We start from the raw sequence: 19,914 nt of genomic DNA, 5'->3' as shown, positions 1-19,914 counted from the left end.
TGCCCCAAACAGCACTTTTTGCCAAAATGGAAACATTCCAAGATTTTGGTGCAAAGTTGTTTTGTTCTGCTAGATCTCAGCGCATAAGTAAGCAGAGGGAGGCACCAGGGTCAGAGCTATTATGAATTTAGACTGTCTAGTATAACACAAGGTTTCTTTTTTTTTTTTTTTTTTTTTTTTTTTTTAACAATGACTGTTTTCTTGCTCCACAGACACCTATACTGTGCATTAGACACATGTTGTGAGCTGTTTATGCTGGTCACATCCTCTGTGTAAAACTTTTATGACTTTTTTAGCTTTTTATTATGTATTTGGCTATTGTAGTGCTCAAGTGTGGCTGGCCCACCTTAGGCAGCATAAATCAAGTGGGACAGTAGTGAGTGATGAAGGATTTTAAAACTCTGAGGAAGGGAACTCTCCCTGTTGTTTTAAGACACCTTACCTCTTCTGAATATGTAGAATATTCCAAAGAAAATGGAAAGCTAGATTTTTATCTTCCCCCACCCCTGTGCATGGAGTCTTCTGAGACTATTTTCAGCTATAATTCCCTCCTTATAAAACACTCACACAGACATAACCACTGCTGAGAACACTAATCCAAACTCTCTATGTACAGTATTCTTTTCCTATTAAGTCAACAGCAAATCCAGCTCCTGAGGGTGATGTGTTTTAAAACTCACCTTAATAAGCAGCTGTGATTTATAGGGCTTTTCAGGTGCCCTTCAGTCAAGACAGCAACACTGAAATTTAGCTCTTGTGAAAAGGTGCATCCTGCCCAGGCAAAGATCAGCTCCCTAAACATCTCCAGTTTTCATTGTGCCCCACCCACCATCCTCATCCTCACTGTGCTGGCTCGTCCTCTGTCACACCCAGACCTGTTTGCCTTCAGTGCAGACCCCAGAGCGCATGGAGGGGACTGGAGTTACACAGAGCTAGGATTTCACATGAGCTGAACCCAGAGACAAGTGTAAGCCTTTCCTTGACTAAAGACCTACAGATTTTGGTGGGCAGCAGTTTCTGTACAGCTGCACCATGTTCTCTTAAGCAGATGCACAGGGGTTTTTGTGCAGTTTGCACTGTGAAGTGGCTGGCCAGAAAAACCACTTTCACCCCCAAACTCATATTTATTAGATAGGAAACTGGGAAGACTTCCTGAAACAGATTGTCAGTGATATACCAGTTTATTTTCCTGATTTTAAACTAGTTCCTTTTTACCTAGAAGTTGTGCCAAAAAAAAAAAAAAAAAAACACCAAGAAGCAAGCTGACAGCCAGGCTTGGAGACATCCTGCAGATTTTGTTCTCCTTCCTACCTTCTCCTGTGCCCTTCAAATAAGGGCACAAGTGTAATTCTGCACAAGTAACTCAATGGCTTCAGCTGCAGCAAGAGAAAGCCAGACTTAGTAAGTAAGTCAACTGGGAAATCTTGGATATTAAGCAAGATCTGTACTCCTCAACTCCTAAAATGTGAAGATTTTGGCAAAATTGGGTCATTGTTTTCTTACTCCTCTCCTTCCCAGTTTGTAGGCACAGGGGATTTTGCACATCTATTTTCTACAAATAATCTTCTAGCTTGTTGTTGTAACCCTTCGTGTGTGTCTAAATTCTTTCATTCACTCTTGCTAACCTAATTCTGCCAGATGTTTGGGAGTTTTTTTACATTCTGGCAAGAAGGATTACTACAAAAGGGGCAATCAAATCTTGGGGGCTTTCCCCCCTTCCTTCTCATGTCAAATGAGTTGTTGGGATATTAATCTCTTTGGCTTCCATTTTGATTTCACAATTATGGGTAAGATTTCACTGTGGAAATAATTGCTTTAAAGGTTTAAGCCCTTTGCCCCTCACAAAATAATGAGCCTTCTTTATTTCCTAATTAGAAGAGTAATGGAACCTTTATGAGTCTTCAAACTAAGTCTAAAAATTCCCAGAAGGAGCTGGGCTGGAAAAATGGCCACTGTGGCATTTTGTAGAGAAATTATGTCATCTTCTGTGGTGGAGAGGGGGAAGAAAAAGAGAGAGAGAGAGAAAGAGATAGAGAGAGAGAAAGAGAGAGAGGGAGAAAGAGAGAGAGAAAGAGAGAGAAAGAGAGAGAAAGAGAGAGAGAAGAGAGAGAAGAGAGAGAAAGAGAGAAAGAGAGAGAGAGAGAGAAAGAGAGAAAGAGAGAAAGAGAGAGAGAAAGAGAGAAAGAGAGAAAGAGAGAGAAAGAAAGAGAAAGAGAGAGAAAGAAAGAGAGAAAGAAAGAGAGAAAGAGAGAAAGAGAGAAAGAAAGAGAGAAAGAGAGAAAGAAAGAGAGAAAGAGAGAAAGAAAGAAAGAGAGAAAGAAAGAAAGAGAGAAAGAAAGAAAGAGAGAAAGAGAAGAAAGAAAGAAAGAAAGAAAGAAAGAAAGAAAGAAAGAAAGAAAGAAAGAAAGAAAGAAAGAAAGAAAGAAAGAAAGAAAGAAGAAAGAAAGAAAGAAAGAAAGAAGAAAGAAAGAAAGAAAGAAGAAAGAAAGAAAGAAAGAAAGAAAGAAAGAAAGAAAGAAAGAAAGAAAGAAAGAAGAAAGAAAGAAAGAAAGAAAGAAAGAAGAAAGAAAGAAGAAAGAAAGAAAGAAAGAAAGAAAGAAGAAAGAAAGAAAGAAAGAAAGAAAGAAAGAAAGAAAGAAAGAAAGAAAGAAAGAAAGAAAGAAAGAAAGAAAGAAAGAAAGAAGAAAGAAAGAAAGAAAGAAAGAAAGAAAGAAAGAAAGAAAGAAAGAAGAAAGAAAGAAAGAAAGAAAGAGAGAAGCAGGGCAGCTGAGAGCCTGTTCAGATTCTCTGGCAAATAAAACAGCCCCTCCACTCTACCCCAGGACTTCTTTTCCCTTAACCTGGCTCCTGCAGCACCTTCTCCATAAGTGGATTGTCCAGTGGTGAAGGGAACTGCTGAGGGAGAGGCAGAAAGGATCAGGGCATCCCTGAGCCCTGGACTGTTCAGTTTGTCAGGATTCAAGCCAACAGCTGGAGGGGTTTAAACTGCAGACTTCATGTCAGAAAAATAGGCTATAGAGTCTCTCTCACTCTTCATCTCCCTGGAGGTAAAAAAAAAGGTGAGAGCATCCTTTGAGAGTAATTCCTGATTAGGCAAAGTCAGGGAATGAGAGCTGGCATTTTACATACTGGTTCAGAGGAAAAAAAAATATTCTTTTTCACAATCTGAGTATGAATTATTCCCCCAGCATTAAACTTGAAAGGTCCTACTTGAAAGCATGTGTATTTATAATTAAAAAAAAAAAAAAACCCTCTAACACACAACCATAAACTAGCTTGTAAATTCTACTTCAAGTTTGAAATTTAATGCAAAAATAATCTTGGTGGTAGACGCTGCTTATACAACTTAGGTGGAGAGGCAGAAGGAAAACAAGCCACCCATGGCTTTGCAGCTTCACATACCAGTGGCAGCTTCTCCTCTAGCTCATCTTGCATAACATTTTCCATTACAGGACACCCCCTTTGCAGTAGTAGCTTATAACTTTGCTCAGTATTAAGTGTTTGAATAGAAGTTTCCATGCTCTGCATTTGTGTCATGTTACCTGATGACAGTCTGGGGGGGGGGGGGGGGGGGCGCTGTTTAGGGTTGGGGTTTTTTTTCTGGGTGCTTACAGAAGTTAAACTAAAATGTTGGACCACATGAAAAATGTTCTTATAGCGGTTTCACAGAGAACCTCCAGGCTTTGGAGCACAGAAGCTTCAGATTTGATAGAAAGACAACCTCTGCATCAACCCAGCACTGCCTGCTGGCTTCCTGAAGGGATTTACATTCCCCAGACTGGAGTCCTGCAGTATCAACCCCTATATCCGTGAGCAGCACAAGCTGCAGCAGCCATCACTTTAACAGGGACTTCTCTGCCCTCCCTATCCCTCCCAAGAGAAAAATATCTGCTCCAAATGAAAGTTGGGCAGTATGGAACAGAACACAGGACAAAAAAAAACCCACAATCCATTAATCAGGAATCTTAAACTATGAGTTTGTCAAACCAATTGAGCCTGAACCTGGAATAAGGTTCAGTGAACCTTAATAACCGAAATAGCAGTGAAGTGGAACCTTTGGCTGTGTTTGCCAAACAGAGGCTTGTGCTCTTGCTTTTCTTGCCCAGCCTTCACAACTGCTTCAGCTGCAAGTACAGGGCTGCAAATCCATACATTGCATACTTCAGCAAGCATTTACAGTTGCTGGGGAGAGATAGCAACAATCTGTGGCTCAAGCTTCTTAAACCAATTTACAGCCCACACGTCTCAGATGCATGTTAAACAGCTCATGGGCAAGGCTGGCCGCTGATAAAAACCTGAAATACTTCAGAACTGCCAGTGTCACAAAGTTGTGTTAACACATGTAAGAACAACTCAATTCACTGAAGGCCCTGAAGTACAGTTTTGATCTTTCTTGGGTGATCAAGCAGATCAGTCCATTTTTAACTCTTCCAACCAGCCTGGTTTTGATAGACTCAACCTTCTTGCCAGACTCAGCTCTGCTATAACACAGGAGTAGGGGTGGACAATGCAGCAGTCTGCATTTCAATACCTCCAAATTATATCTGTTTAAACAGGGGAAAATGTTTCTGCAGCTTGCAGCACACCTGCACACATCCTTTGGGCTCAATTAGCCAGATATTACAATTATCTACCTGAGGACGCCAGGCCATGGCCTGTGTCCAGCCATACTGAGCAAATACCATCTCAAGACATCCCTCATTCTGTGGAAAGGCTTAAGGTCAGTTCAAGCTGAAAAGATGCACTGGGGAGCTTTATAGCACAGCTGGCACTTCTTCATGCCAGCCCATTTAGAGGCTCCATTTGCCTCCCACACCACAAAAATGTCACTGCTTTCATCAAGAGCAAGCACTGGTCACATAAGCTGCATGTCTAGCTGGAAAAATAGTACTAGAAATAGCCTGGCTAAGGGGTGATGCAGACACAGAAATCTTTCCCTTTGGTTCTGCCTGCTGTTTAATGTTTAAACCATGCAACCCTAATTCTGTGTTATGTTGCTTTTTACAATGTATTTTTGATTGGGAGAATAAGCAATGAGCCTGTTCCTTGTTTGGCAGCAGTACAAAGTCATTTTGAACTAACACCAGATTCTGTAATCTAGCCTCAGGTATGAGGAGAGCTACTGGATGGACACAAAGCATGAGCCAGACTGGGACAGATCTGGCTGCACAGCTTTAAAAACAAAAAAAAAACAAACTTGCCTTTTTCTGCCTCCACATACACCTGTGCACTCCCCCCAGCTCAGCATGTGTATAAATCAGAGGGCAGCCTCCAATCCATGTGGTCTGCACAAGAACTGTGCCTCCATTCATCCCTCCTCCCAGAGCCTGGAGGTCTGTGCTGGACTGACATGCTAAACTAATTTTCTGGAATCTGCTTCTGCAGCCAGGCCTGCAAAGCAAGCCTGGGCTGCAGTCAGAGGATGCTGGTGCTGAGCTGATGAGTTGAGACTGACTAAATATTAGCTGTTCTACTCACAAATACTTATTGCCCAAGCAAAAGAGCTATCTAAATTAGAAGAGATATTTTTTTGGACATAATGACCTGTACAAGGGCAGCTCTATACTTTTTTTCTACATTTCCCCTACCTATAAAACCAAATCTATAGCAAAAAATAAAAACCTGTTAGGGAAAAAAAAAAAAAAAAAAAACAGCATTTTCAACACCTGGACTTATTTGTGGATATCCTGTTCCCCATCTCCTTTACTCAGGGCAGATTCTTCATAGACTTCAGCACCAGTAAAAAAGTTAAAAATTCATTTTGATCCTGAACCACAGTTCTCAGCATGTGATGCCAAACAGAATGGTTCTTGCTGATTTGGGGTTCTTGTGAGGTTTAAATGACCTCTGACATTTTCCAGAGAAAATGGAGATGGTATTTGCTACTCTGTCCTGGTCAATACTCTCTGAACACTCATTCCTCTTTGGCTCCTCTCCATGGAAATCTTAACCCTCACACAATCACTGCATCCTTTCCAAACTACAGAAGTAGGCTGAGTACTCTTTTTGTCAGTTATTTATTTAGTGGTGATTAAAAGTGATTATTATGTAACTATTATTATAAGTAGTGATTAAAAGAATTAGAACAGGTAAAGTCTGTAGCAGAGGATCTTTATGCACAAGAGGATCCAAAGTTTCTGCCAAAGGAAGGGACACATCTTGGTTGTGGTGCAAGTTTCAAGCATGCTTAGTCTTTTCCACCTCTGTCAACCAGCTTGCCTGCACTCAAAATTCAGGCTGCAGCCCCCGAGCTTTTGTCTGATACTGTGATAATCTGCAGATTGGTGGCACAATATAAGGGTGCCATGTATCTTGATTGCCTGTTTCTGGACTATATCAACAATGATAGATTTACCCTTAATTTCATAACACAACCTGCACAAAAAAAAAATGTTGCAAAAGAGTTTCCACATGTAGACTTCACATCTGCATCTATTCGGCTTTGGGGATTTGAGGAAAAACATTGGTATCCCAGGCCCAACATCCTGATTTCCCTAGTCATTTGGAAGGACATTGAAGGGAAGAATCCGCACTAGTAGATTGTACTGAAAATTTTCTTCCCAGGGTTTTGTCATCTCGAGGTTCAATTTGAAAGGCAGAGGAATAAGCCCAGGCTGAGGTTACTGAGGATGAGTGCCCCATGGAAAGGGGCAGATCCCTTGTGCTGCTGGCACTTTTACATGCCATGCTTCTCCTGGATACAAAGTCTTTCCTAATTGCTCAGCATTAGTTGGACGTTGTTTTGCTTTAGTCAAAGTTCTTCCCCAAAATGGCAAAAACAACCAATATGAAATATTTTTGGGATTGTTTTTCCTCATGAACATTGGGCAGGCCTTTCTCCATAGGACTTGATGCATGCATAGCTCATTCAGCAGAATTGTCGTACATGTGGTTTTACTTGAATAAGGACAGTGATCCCAGAGAGTTAATATTCTCACTTTAAATTTTAATTTCGTTTTGTTGTGCAGAAGCTGTCTTCAGCCAAGAACTCTGGAACTTTTGGTAAGCCTTAACCTGGGTACTGTCTCTGTAATTCTATTTATTCATTTCATACATCCCCACACTTTCCTTTAGTTAAGGCAAAAGTAAAAATTCCAAAACATTTCATAAATTCTTAAAGATATTCTATTCCTCACAGATTCATTTAGGAGGAATTCATTTTGAAGGAACTGGAGAACATCAAAGCCCTTAAGCTTTCAGAAATTTTTAACTCATCTTTTGAAATAGAAAACATGTGTGCCAGACAGTTTTGCCAAATGTTTACATTTTGGTGCATAGCTGAACTGCTGATCAGAAGTTCAAATGCTCTTTGTTCCTAATTTCCTGCTATTATTCACACTGCATGCTCTGCCCAAAGCCAGTAACACCCTGTGGCCACCAGAGCCAGCAGTGCTTTCACTTCACAGGGAGCAAAGTGACCCAAGTGCTCAGTGCTTACAACTCCAGAGTACACAATCAGCGATTCCTCCCCACGTTTTTATCTTTATTATTTGCAAGGCTTCATGAAGAGCAGAATAAACCTCTCATATCCAAGGAAAGCACCTTTCCCAAGTGCCTCAATGCTGGAAAGGTGGCTGAAATGTGTCTGTGAACCCTCACCCACCCTCTGGCCTTCTGCTCACTTCTTACAGCAACAGCTGCCACCAGATTCTCCTGCCCTGTGAAATCCCAGGTATGTCATTTGCCCCACCTCTCCACCAAGATTTTAGTCCTAGATTTTGGTTTAAGATGGATACCTCCTGTTGATTATTAATCCTACTTTGTGATAACGACTCCCTCTGGAAAAATTACTGAGTGCAAAAGTTCAGCAAGAAGAACATCAGAGCAAGCAATGGACCCTATGCTACTGAGAGAGGTGAAACATCAGCTGGCAAATTTTCACCTTTTGTTACAGTATCCTGGAAGACGCCATGAAAGAGGCCAACAGGGATTATTTTGAGAACAGACACAGCTTCCAGTGTTCCATGACAGTGGTGAAAAGTTGGATTCAGCAGGCATAAGCCAAGAGGGGAAGAGGCAACAGGGTAAGAACACAAATCAGCAGCTTCTGGAAGAAAGATAAAATGCAAAGGGTAAAATATTTGTTAGGACTAACAGAAAGTTAGTGCCCTTATTGTAAATGACCAATTAAACTCAGAAAAGTAAAGAGGGAAGAGAAATTCTTATGGTAAATTAGTTTTGTAGGGAAAAGATTAGCTTAACTGGGGCAGAAGAGGTCAAGTCAGCAAGTATCAGCAGCAATTATGACACATTAATCCTTCTCATTTCCAGACAACACGGAAATAGTCTATAAAAACATGTCAACAAATTATTTGCAAATATGTAAATCAGCAAAGCCACAGTGACTCCAGAGGAACTCCTTCCACTTATCCCAACAGCTCATCAGGGCAACAGGCAGGATCATCTCCCTTCCAGGGCTTCTGAGAAGCTTTGCATCTGCTTTGAGATCAGACACTACCACTTATCCAGGAAAGGGTTTTCTAGGAGTGAGGGCGTAGTGTCAGAGGAAAGGAAGCTGCTGACAACTGACACATCTACAAAATGCTTTCTTAGAGCTAGCTGGAGTTTTTCCCACTGTCTACTTGCAGCAGAGATAGCTGGAAGGGATTTGATCTTACACTGATTGCATGTGAGAAAAACCTGAAACTGCACAAACGATTTTTCCATGGAAATGAGACATGGACCAAAGCTGCTGTATACAGATGTACAACCTTTCCTTCCTATCACTTATTCTTTTAGTTGCATGTTGCCAAGTAGAGACTGGATATACTGATATATTCACCTTAAGGGTATCTTAGTGCATTTCACCACAAAAATCAGGGAAAAACTTGGAAATACAGTCTTTACAAAAAGAGGTCTTGCTCTTACAAGAAAAAGTAGATTTACTTTTTTCATTGATCTTGGCAGAAGCTGACTAAAAATCCACAATCTTTATCTTCAGTGAGCTTTGGAACAAAGTCTGTGGGACCACAACGGTGTTCACATCCCTCCCTTCAAACCCAAGTGCACAGCAACACACTGAATTCACCAAGTCAGAGATCTGATCACACTTTTGCTACTCTCCAGCTCAGCTAAAAGTCAAAGAAGAGAACTAAAACAACACTTAAAGCAAATACTCCCAATAGGAGTTTACTGGAAGGAAAAACACGTTTGGATCTCATCTGGAAGGTAAAACAGACAAAGCAAGATTCTGTAACACAGTAACAATCACCAAACAGCTTTTACATCAGGATAGCAGAGAAATAGCCCTTCAGAACTTGCTGAACTAAGAGAAGTGCTGAACTGGCAGCGAGCTGGGTACTTTGAGACATGGCTGAGCCTTTGGACTTCAGAGGAGTAATATGAAGTAGCAGGATGTGTCACCTACACAAAGCTCACCGAGCTGTCAGGCTCTAAAGCAAATCTTCAGAATTCAAATTCAATTCCCTAACTGCAGTCATTAAGAGTTACCAGGCAAAAAGAAGCAGCACAGAACTCTGCAGGTACTGAGAACTTTCCCTCCGTTAGGATTGGCACGTTTCTAGCACTTTCTGCCATACTGCCTTTAATTGGCTCACCACAAATCTTACTTAGGTTTTTATGCTGCATTTAGAAATAGGTAGAACCACCAACCACTGCTGAAGAAAGAAGGTGGCAGGGAAACATTGTTTTTGAACTGGTATCAAACAGAATTACCAAAAAATTAGACACCAGGGATGATACTGTTAACACTTGATCCCAGAGAATTTACCAAGTGGGGGGGAAAAAGGCAAAAAAATACGGTCAAACACACAACTGTGGGAAGGCCAATATCTAGCAATAACAATTTCAAAAAACATCTTATTTCACAATGAGGAATTTCTAGAGGAAGCATTCTTGAAGTGTTTCCTAACCTCTCTCTGGAAAAATTTCCTAAACCTTCCAGAAAGTAATGATCCCACATCCATTTTGCAATTAAAGAATTTCAGATTCTGAAAGAGCTTAAATATTATTCCTGAAGTCTTGCATAGACCTGGAAACAAGCAGCCATTTTCCTAACTTGTGTAGCACAATAAAGAGCTTATTAATCTCTTTTTCTACAGATGGTAACAGACTTTTATGAGTGCTCTACTCAGCAGAGGTTACAATAGCATTGGTAAGGCAAGAGACACCCATGCCATTAAGTCTAAAAAAGCTGAAGAACTATCCATGCTATCCATGACAGAACCAGTAGGAAAAAAAAAAAAAAAAATCAGAACCAAGGAAATTTCTACCCTCATAACAAAAACACGCTAGCCTAATGGACAGGATCACAAGCTGTCAAATAAATGGCTTAAATTATTTATTGGCATTGCAATAAAGCAAATCCACTTAGAGGCATATGAGTAAAAAGGAAACCCACAGCTTTCCAGACATATTTTCCAGACAGTATGTCAAGTTCCCATAATTTTGTTCTACACACTTTCACAGCTCCTCCTCTACTTTCATATTCAAGGATGTAGCTCCCTGAAATACTGTGGTGACTAGAAGTGCCAGTTTCACAATCCTTATTGGGAAGAAAATGCAGAAAAGTATTTGGGGAGACTCAAGATATAAGTGTATACATTGTTTAAAATTGCTTGTCTCTGCCAAGAAGGAAAAGCCAAAATCATAAAACTCCTTGAAATTAAGTAACCCAGCTTGTCCAAAGAGGAGCACCAGGAGTCAAACTCTGCTGAGAAACTTGTAGTTTACATGCAAAGTTATTTGACATCTTTTTATAGTTAAGTGTATTTTTGTTACCATTTAGAAAGAAAAGCAAGCTTCACTCCTTTGCAGACTCCTGATTTTACATTTTTTCCCCCCAGACTTCATAAAAGTTCCCTGACATAGCACAGAATGCTGGAGACCTAAGTGAAAGAGCACAAAGCTGAATTTCTGCACTTAATTGATTCTCCTTAAAAATAATGGCCACAGGGGTGGGAGGCCAGCAGGCTCAGGGGATTTAGCAAGGAATATGAAATATTTCCACTCCCAGTCAATGGTTCAAAACCAATCCAAGCCAGCACATGCTTGGAAAACCATTTGATGACCTACATGAAGTGAGCTGGTGGTCTGACTAAAACTCGTGCTAGGCACAAGTCTGCAATACAGTTGATTTTCTTGTTTGAGGCCTCTGAAAATAATCCAAAAGGAAATAATCACTGACATGTAAGTGTAAGGTACATAAAGGGTTTTTGGGGTGGCAAGGAAAAAAAACAGCTGTTCAAATCTGAATGGTGTAGGAGCCTGAACTGATGGAATTTTTGCAATGGAGAAGTTACCTGTTGAGCTGGAAGTACACATAAACACATCTAAACATGTCTTGCATTATACATTACCTCTCACTGTAAGGAGACTCAAGGTTTTTGACAGAAACAGAAAAATTGGATCAGTCACTGCTGAAACAAATGCAACTTAGAGCAAAAAAAGGAAATTGTTTAGCAACACAGCACCAAAAAACAGGGTCCAACAAGCACAAGGAAGAAGAAAATGCAGGAACAATTTTAGCTAGGTAGAACATAAGTCAGTGAATTTAAGTTCTCTCTCTTCATCAAGTCATTCCACCACTGTGCCAGATAAAAATGTTATAAGCTCAGTGTTAAAACTCAACCCACAGACTCTCTCCTACAGCACCAAGTTTGATTTGGTCTGTCCCTTCACAGCACATTGCATTCTGTGCTGGAGCCAGCCCAGCACCTGCTGGCCAGGGGTGCTTCCAGTCACTGTGGTGTCTCACAGCCATGCAGCTTCAGACAGTGAACTTCTGAGGAGTTTCTGAAGACCTGAGAATTCTGACATCATCTCACAGGTCAGCAGATGAGCACGTGGAAATCTGTTGTAATCAGGGCCTATCACTTCAGCCATGAATACACTCCTGCTCTGCTGCTTCCATACAGAAAGAATAGGGTCAGGCAGTAGGTTTTTCTGTGTGTGGAGCATCCCACAGGCTAGAAATGAAGCCATTTTTAGGTTACCAAGAAAGTTTCTCATACAACAGTAAGGAACTTTTGCTCAACTGAAGTTCGAGTTCATCAGACTCGAGACTTAGATTTACTCACTCAACTGGAATGACTGAACACCAGTGACATCTGAGCTTTATAACCAATATTATGATTTTACAGAGATCTTTGTAATTCTAACATACTTGTCTTTAGTGCTTGCAACGCTGCTAACACAAGATTTGACTTATTATCAATGAGCCATTTTCTTGCCCTATAACTAAACAAACTTCTAAAAAATATCCTTATACCTTCTGGACCTTATACCCTGTTGCCTTCAAAAGGAATTTCTCCCTCAAATATCAGGACAGGAGGCATTTGGAAGGGAAGGTAATCTTCCACTACATCTGTAATCCCCATTTTCCATTTCAAGACAGTGAGCCAGTAGTGTGCACATTACAGTGATGAGGACCTCCCATCCCTTGTTCTTGGAGAACCACCTATCCCTGCAACTTTTTCACTTTCTTGATCACAGAAAGTATCTCCACAACAGGCTCTGCAGGACCAGCACAAGTTCTGTCCCTCCAGACACAGACAAAAAAAAAAAAAAAAAAAAAATCCTTCTGTTCCCTCACATCAGTTCTCTTCCTGTTCAGTAGAATTTCACTTTGTACAGTTCATTTCTAACAACTATGCCTTTTAAGAGGCATACACCTCTTCCTCCTCAGACTTTCTGCATTACCAGAAAGCTCTCCAGGATCAGATGTTTCTCTTCCTCTGAATTTCCATTTGCTCTTTACTTAGAGAACTCTTTCTAGCCCCAGGCTCCTTTGCAAGTTCCAACATTATCAGGACTGGCAAAAACCTTACATAACATACACCAGAAGACACTCATCATGCATATGAGTTATGAGAGTCAAAGCTTTCAGCTTGCTTTTGGTATTCAGGGAAACCACACATGGTGTACCAATAATGTAGATTAAAGGCTTGACAGTTACAGCATTTTTTCCTAAATTGGCTTTCTGATCTCGTTTTGGATCATATTGCAAAGATAATTTTGGCCCAAAATAATAGCAGAAATAATATTAAAACTTATTTACCCAGTTTTAGGTGTGCAAAGATCCATCAAAGTTAAATCTTTATAGCAGTTTTTTCTCTACCAGTGGCTTCATATAAGTACTCAAAAATCAGAAGAAATAAATTTATTTTAAGGGTTCACATCAGTAGCAGAAGTAGGATTAAGATTTCAAGCTGCTTAATTTTCTTTTTAGGATAAACAAAAATTCCAGTCAGAAAAATTGATATAAAATGCCAAGTGTTTGCCAGACATTTTTCCTCCCCATAAAAATAATGTTTTCCTTCGAAAACTGCTAAGTTTTTGGACCAAACCAATCTCAAAAATAAAATAGACTTTTTGTTTCATCTAAAAAGACCCCTTAATTTCAGAAGTGCTAGGACACAGTCTCTCAAGGCTTCTAGGACCAAGGCCTCTAAACATCACTTTTTTTTGAGACCTAGCCTTTCAGATGATTCTGCCTTCTCCTGATGTTCTTCAAGGTGGCCCAGCTCACAAAAAAAAAGTCTGAATTATACCCTGGGGTTGTGAGAGACTGCAAAGGGCAGTGGCCAGATTTTGAGAAACTTCACTCAACACAATGTTTTTATTTCACTTGGAAAAATTATGGTTAAGTTTCTTTCATTTCCTCCAAATTAAACTTTCATTAGAATTTTCTTGTTAAGAGTGAAATTCTTTTCACTGTCATCAGAATTCAGGGGATTGAGACAGAAGGAGGCCACTAAAGGGATTAATATTTTCCAAGCACCTGTACTCCCTGTGCCCTTTACCAGAAAAAGCAAATGTCTAGATAAATACTACTGCAAGTCAGAAAAACTATGCATAGTAGAATTTTTTAAATTTAATTTCACATTTACTGCACAAAGCATTTAAGGAAACATGAAGAGTACATTCATTACTTCTTTTCTGCTAAGAAACCTGCCAAAAACTGCTGCAAAACAGTAGCAGTCTTCAGAAGAAAACCCCATTATTTTAGTTGCATTAACAATTTAGGACCGAGATTAAGTTCACTGATGTGCTCTTGCTTGCAAAACTCTGAAGAGAAAAAAACATTTGTCCTTTTCCATTAAAGGCATGAACAGCCTAAGAGCAATTACGTGATATTGCAGTGGTGAGCGCCACAGAAGTGTCTATAAATAAACTCAAACACATTTTTCTGGAGCATTTACAGTGCAGGAACAGATCACATGCTCCTCTCCTAACCAGGGTGTGCTGCAGTGAGTGATCAAATGCAGATTTCACTCTGCATTTACCCCTGCAAGTTGCTTGCAAGGTAAGAGGGATTTTCCTTGACTTAAACCCTCAGGATTTTTGGTGTTTGTCCAGACACTATTTAGAGCACAATTCCAATGGCACCATGGACTGTGAGGTCTGAGTGCTCATCCGTTACCAGTGCTGAGCAGGCACAGAAAGCTTCCACCTGTGCAGAGTTTTGGACTTTCTACCTTATGCTGCAAACCACAGCTGAAGAGAATTCAGAGCAAACACACTTTCAGGCCTTCTTTGCTCAGAATTGGAAACCAGAGGCCAAAATTCAAGTAAAAAAAAAAATACCCCAACCAGCCCCCAGACAAATAATTTGAAACCACCCATCACAAAATATATATATATATATATTTATATATATATATATATCTGTAAATGTCCCATGTTGCACTCTGACAAGCAGTTTTGCTCCCCAAACAGATAAATATATTCTTCCAGTACTTATGTCAATACTATCACAGCCCACAAGCGTTTTTTCCCCATAAAAAAATCTGAATTTTCTTGTCCTCTCATGCAAAGAAATGCCTTCCTGCAGGATTAAAGCCCACTACATTCAAAGCTAAATTGACTGGCACCATTTAAGTCACAATAAAACTACTCTCATCTTGAAGAGTGGGGACTTCCCACAATGGCACTCTACACAGAATAATTTCAACTCAAAAAAAGAAAAAGCAAAAGGCAAAAAAAACACAACCACAAAGGGATCCTGCATCATCTGATTAATTGCAGTTAATGCATATAAAAAAGACAAAATAGTTTTCATTATTCTTTTTGGTATGACTTCCAGGATCTAGATTCTGTATCCTGACAATTGCCATTTGCATGACACTGCAAAGCCAAAAACACCACTGCAAGAATAGTCATATCACACTACATGCACCGTGGAAACAATTCCATACAAATTAAAACAAAAAAGGAAAATGACACTCACTGAGGAATTCTTTCTTCCCAATGAAAAGTGGGTGTATTGAGATTTCAAAAACTGCTTCATACTTAATTTTTCACCCTTTTGGTTCTTTAAGGCTGTTATGTCAATAAGATATACATCATTCCAGCACCATCCTAAAAACCATGTCTTTCAAATACCCAACATCTCAATTCCAGTAAGGCTCTGAACATTTGAAATTTCCATTTTCACTATATCTGCAGTACTATTCTAATTAGCAGATAGACCACCATTACCTTATCGTTGTTATTCATACTTTAAATATTAAAACTGAAAGCATAAATTTTCTCTTACATTCTCATTATATTTGTTTCGCTTCTGCACTTCCTCTGGTTTGGACAATTCCAAGAGCTGAGTTTTGGTTTGTTTCCCAGGTCTATTTCACTTTAGGGGTATATTAATTTTTGACAGTGCTTCCAGTAAAAAGAACTCAAGAACTATTTCTACAGAGTGCACCACATTCCATTAAAGCCAGCAGAGAAAGAGACTTGCACAAAACTTGGATGGGACCCATCAGATCCTTTAATATCCTGTTTTCCTTTTGTTTAACCTACAATTGTTCTGGAATCCAAATATGCCAGTTAAAATGATAAATTAGCGTGAATATTAGAAATGGACTTCTCCCAAAACTTTGTATTTGAATACTCAAATACCGTGGGGGCCATCAGATCTCTGCCTCAATTATGGAACTCATTTTCTCACCAACACTGCAATTAAATGAATTAAATTCCCTAAGGTCAGACATCAGGCTTGGGTTCCACATTTAATTACAGATATGCCATACAGAAGTATTGCTGCTTAATTTGGCATAGAATAGTACTGACAGGCACATCATATCAGTAGTAAAATACTCTGCAGCTCTCACATACCTTTGAGGGTTGAATTAAAATACAAATTAATAGAGGGAGGTATTTTGAGGGAGCAGCTTCAGAGTACTTGCAGAATTCTTGAGTCTAGGCAGTTGTGTGGGTCAAAGATGACCCTTGTCACTCCTCATGCTGCTGATAATCACCTCCAGCTTGCCAAATTAACAATTAGCAGAAACATGGTCCTTGCAAAATAGCTCTCAACCCTGTATTTTAGGCAGATGAGCCAGAAGCTACATGGTTTTGCATCTCTAGAAGAGAACATTTGATTGAGTACAAAGTCTAGATTTTCAGATAAAGAAGAAATATCAGACATTTATAGGTGCCAGTTGTACTCTTTGCCTTAAAGATTTTTTTCCCCATGCATTTTTTTCAGTAATTCTTTGGCATCATTAATATCAACCAAAGATTATAGTGCAATGTGACTACTAGGTTTTAGAGGCTCATTCTTATGACCTTTTACAAAACTACTTGGCCTCAGTTACAGAATCACGTGTGGCTAACATCTAAAAATGCAGGGTTATTTCTTTAGAGCTTATTCATATGACAATTAATAAATTGTAGAAATGCTAAATCTATCCCATTTACTGCAAAGTTATTCCTCTTGGGAGGCAAAAACCAAACATGCATCCTGGCTTCTCTAGGTAGTCAAGGTACCAAGCTGCTATTATGGCCAGAGCATGCACCACCTCCCCCTGCAACAGCTCACACACGCTCTGCCAACACTGCACCAATTTCCTTGGGCCATTATGGCAACCCAGGCATGGAGAGACACCAACAGGTAAAAAGCATCTTTAAGGGACAGGAATTCCCATGCAAAAGCCCCACCAGTTTCTGTCGTTCACAGCAAAACCAAGCCAGAATTATCAGTGACTGGTGTCTCTACTTTGGGAGGGATGAGCTGTTGTTCTCACACTGAGTGCCCAGGCAACAGATTTCTGTGCTTGCTCCAGGTGACTCGGTGGCATGTGTGACAAAATGCCACCCATGCTAGATCTGTGGATGGACATTCAAACCCTTTATGTCTCCTCCTGATGCTGGCAACCACATTCCCACCAGGCACCTACTGCTAAACTAGAGCAGCACATTATTCAAAGCATGTATTCCACTTGCTTATCATATCATGTATGTATTTCCTGAGCTTTAGCTAATGAGGAATTACAGAGTAATTCCAGGAATTATCAAGTTCAACTCTCAAGTGAACTGCCCATGTGGGATCAAACCCTTGACCTTGGAATTCATTACCATCACCATGCTCTAACCAGCTGAGCTAATCTCAGAACAACATGCATAATTTAGTGTATTATACTTGTTTTGATTCCACCAATAGGCTCTGAAATCAGAGAATACCAGCTCCAGTAAGTCTATTTGTTAAAACACCCACATTTCCTGGAACCTTACCCACCCAAACTGCTCTAGCCCAGAGAGTTAACATCTCCACAAAGCCCTGCATTCAGCATTCCAAGAAGAGACACATGGTACCTGGCTTTTTTGCCACACAGTTCACCAGCACTGCCCCAGCATTTGAAAGAATCAGTCCTCTCATTTGTCAAAGGAGTTCTTGTGTGCCATGGCAAAAGAAAAAGTGTTTTTCCAGTATTACCCAACAAATCATTGCCAGACTGGAAAATCTGTGTGTGAAGGGTTACATCCAAACTTCCTAGACATCAGGTACCAGAACCACCTCTTCTCCTGCTGGCACACAAGAATATCCCAGTTACTGTCATTCTCTAAGGACAGACCATTATCCTCAGTGTGGGACTATTAAGCCAACTGCAGAGAAAGACTGATTTTTGCAGGATGGTAATTTCAGCACAAAAAGTCACATTCAATGCAGTTTTTTCCATTTTAGTTTCTCAGGAGAAAAAAAAAAAAAAAAAAAAAAAAAAAAGAAGAATGAAGGCTGATGGCAAAGGAAAAGCTAGAGAGGCCTTGCAGGAGAGACTATAAACAAGGAAGGGACCATTTCTTATGGGTGCACACTTCAGCACTGTAGTTCACAAATAAATGTGAATACCTTGCCCATCATTTTTTTAGCCATAACAAGTTACCTGAAATGGGCTGACAAAACTGTATAATGGTATGAAGTTCTGTAAGCAGTAAATATCTGTGAGATGATGAAAACCATGCTAGCATTTCATTTCCACCTGTCACTTGATTAATAAAAAATACAATGCCGCAGGAAAGCTACCTATACACAAATCTAATTATTACAGACCACAAGGTAACAATCTGGGTGAATGACATTTTCTGAGCACAATCATTTACTCCACAAAGCCCTAAACACTATCCTGCAAGGGACAACATGAAACTTAATTTTCATTCGACTTAATGGTTAAAATATCAAGTTGCTAAATAGTATAAATAAGAAAAAATTCTGAAAGACCTGTAACCTTCTGCTTAAAATAAATAATCTGCATCTCAAAGCACAAGCACGTTGAAAGCGGAATGAAAGGTTGGCAGATCAATCATCTGCAAAAGGGAACTTTTCCCACATGTCCAATGTCTTATGCCTTGAACTTTATTATTGAACACTGAAAAGATTTGGCATGCTATCCATCAGCATTTGGAAAGTTTCAAGTTATCTCCTTGATAAAATGATTGCATTTTCATTACACCAATAAATTAAAATATATATATCTCAGAGAACAAGCATTAAGAGTATTCCTAATTTTATACAGTCATCTGGATATGAAGTCATGACACCAAGTAATTTTTTACAAGTACTGTGAGAATAACCAGGAGGCTCTATTAACACACAGTCTCATTACAACTTTTAAAGTACTCAGCAGAATAAAATGATAGTCACCATGAGTTCTCCAGATCCACGGGATCTTGAACAGCAAGTGTGGAAACTATTGCTGCCTGCACAAAATAGAAAGCTAAGGGGATGGAATAAGGAAGGAAATGCCTTTTGCAACTTGAAAGCTATTTACAATCCGATGATACATCTCCAGCTCAGAAAACAGGCAGCATAACATGGCTGCTAACTGCAAAATAGCATTCAGTCAAAAAAATCCAGCCCTAAACTTTGAAGAAGTTTCTTTAATGAATACAAACCCACATATCCCTCATAAATGCAAAACACAGAGGTTTTAACTAGATCCAAATTAAACTTCAGCTCATGGAAAACAAGGCTCAAGGTTGCTTGAAAATATACATAATCTATGCTGTAAAAGACTGGGCTACAAGAAGACACAGCAAGGGTTTTTCATTAAAGGGACAGCACAAGTTCAGAGCTAAATGAAGCAAGGTTTCTGTGCAAATACGGAGTTAGGGAACTTCTGGGCCATCTAAGCATTCAGTTTTGATTAAAGGCAAGGCATAACTTCAGGAAGCAGCTATAAGGAAGTTTTGTAAATGTCTGCAAAGTTCCTTAAAAAGTAAAATTCTACCGCAAAACTAAACACAGAAGTTCAACCTTAGCTCTTCTCTCACAGCTGTAATAAGCTTCTTTCATGCTACATGTTTGCCACCATTCCAAAGCAGAGGACTGCACAGATGGAAATCCTAATTGCATGGCTATCACTTGGCCCATAAAACAATAATTTGAATTCTCTAGATGCATTAAAGAATGCACACTGCTGACTGCTGAACTTGCACCACTACTCCGGTCAAAAGAAAAAATCAACTAGCTACATACAGATGTCAGAGTAAATCCCAGTGAAATATGGCAGGCCTTTTGCACACTTTATGTCTTCCATCAGCTTTCTGCTTTCACTTGACAACACAGTGGAATTTTGGGGAACCAGAGATCAGATATCTTAATCTAGCTGAGATTTCAAACCTTTGCAGCAGGGACTGTCTAATGCAAGACATAAGGAGATTGGCATAAAAGCTGGA

The 19,914-nt window shown here is 39.7% G+C and overlaps 1 protein-coding gene across 1 annotated transcript in view; it reads right to left on the bottom strand.

Moving 5' to 3' along the window:
- The window catches only part of CALD1 (caldesmon 1), a 227,403-nt gene that overhangs the window by 186,372 nt on the left and 21,117 nt on the right, over positions 1-19,914 (bottom strand). The window lies entirely within an intron of this gene.

This window comes from Vidua chalybeata, chromosome 5 (assembly GCF_026979565.1).
Source record: "Vidua chalybeata isolate OUT-0048 chromosome 5, bVidCha1 merged haplotype, whole genome shotgun sequence".
Lineage (NCBI taxonomy): Eukaryota > Metazoa > Chordata > Aves > Passeriformes > Viduidae > Vidua > Vidua chalybeata.
This window is presented reverse-complemented; position numbering and strand designations above follow the sequence as displayed.